The sequence below is a fragment of the Physella acuta genome, unplaced genomic scaffold, assembly GCF_028476545.2.
Source record: "Physella acuta isolate Inbredline_101_S28 unplaced genomic scaffold, ASM2847654v3 ptg000142l, whole genome shotgun sequence".
Classification (NCBI taxonomy): Eukaryota; Metazoa; Mollusca; class Gastropoda; family Physidae; genus Physella; species Physella acuta.
This window is the reverse complement of record NW_026731661.1, coordinates 1,423,493-1,425,268: the sequence shown is the minus strand read 5'-3', so window position 1 is coordinate 1,425,268 and position 1,776 is coordinate 1,423,493. Positions and strand designations below refer to the sequence as shown.

General features: G+C 34.6%; 1 pseudogene; it reads right to left on the bottom strand.

Annotated features, from left to right (window-relative positions):
• Positions 1-351: 351 nt before the first annotated feature.
• LOC131935361 (uncharacterized) lies at positions 352-439 on the bottom strand (annotated as a pseudogene).
• Positions 440-1,776: the final 1,337 nt, after the last annotated feature.

Sequence of the window (1,776 nt, the reverse complement as noted above, 5' to 3'; positions counted from 1 at the left end):
GTCTCCTAGGTGGGTGTCGCCAAAGTAGTGGCAAAGTAGTTAGTAGCGATATGTTTGCGTGGTTAATAGGTTGATTGGCTGGCGATCGTGACGGACCTCCCACCTAAGATTTCTCCTAGATGGGTGTCGTCAGGCTGAAAAATAGAAGATTGAAAGTTAGCCACTCGTACATTTGAAGCCACCCAATACAAATACTGTGTGACTCATCTCGAGGGCATGTGCACTTCGAGGGATGTGTGGGCGCAACCCCACAGCGATCGTTGGCGATAGTTGCAATAGCGTAATTAAGTTATCGAATGTTCTCGAATGTTATCGAATGGCCACCTCTCGACACCGGCAGCCAGCCCTAACAAGGGCTGCCCAAACCAAATGGCTAAGATTTAGGTAGAACCATAACAGATACTACACTTTGATCTTAGCCAAAAGGCCGAGAAGCGATATTATTGATTTATTATTGCATTATTTATACGTTTTTAAAAATGAAATAATTGACGCCGGAATTGGTCATAGGAGATAGTAAATTAAAGAACAGGCTTAAAGTATATAAAAAAATATATAACATATTTATCTGGTTTTTAGGATTTTAAATACAAAAGTAATTTATATACATTTATATATAGAAACGTATCTATTTAAAGACATTTACGAATGTATAACTTATTATTAGAAAATTATTATAAAAATATAATAGTTGCATATTGTTTTTGTACTGCTTAGGTAGACTTTAATCAACAAAAGAGTAGGAAAGTTGTTTCCCTTCCAAAATGTAAATTAATTTAAGTCCTCTTCATTTATAATATCGAAGCCATAGAATTATAGTATAAGCCTTTCTCTTAATCGGTGAGCTTAGCACAGCGCAGAGGCGTAGCGAAATGGGGGGGGAGGAGGCACATGTGTCCTCGGGCGCCGACCTTCATGTCAATACACTTCATTTAAACCATTTTATTTGCGTTACCTTTATTATGTTATTATAACAGATTTTGTCCTGTATAAATATACTTCTATTCATGAAAAGCATTTACAAAAACAACTCGGTAGCAAATTGGCGGGCTGGTACGGAGTAATGGCTTTTATTTACAATGGAGAAAATTGCTTTGAAGTACAAGCAATTTTATTGCAGAGTAATTTTACGGAACAAATTATACTCGTATCTTAAGGTAACACTTTACTTTGTTTTCAGTATTTTTCTTTTAGTAATATATAGTCATAAAAAACAAAATTCCGGACAATATTTCGATTACTAATGAAAACTAATGAAAAAAACTAATAAAGTCCTTATTTAGACTTAAACGCTAACTAAGAATAAAACAGCGTTTCAATCAAATATTTGGAATGCTTGACTCAATCGATAAAGTACAAATTCCGACAGCCGATTTATGTTTTCATTTGAACAAAATTACCTCGTGTGGAAGGAAATACAACACGTCAAATGACGCTCGATTAAAACTAAAAGACAATATTCAAGTAGATTGTGTTACAACACCAAACAACACATATGATAATTAACATAATTATTCTCACTACACAATCCAAAATATATGAGATAGCGTGTGGTGAAACATAAACCACATATATCAATACAATTTGTCAAGAAAATAAATTATACCATCGATAATCCAAGTCTGGTCTTAAGTGATATCTACTAGGCAAAATGTCTGCTCAAGAATTTCTCAAACTTAGGAAAATATCCATTGAGCATTTTTCATACTAGTCGAACTGTCTGTTTGAGCATTTCTCACATTTAGAAAAACGTACACCGAACATACGCCACTCGGG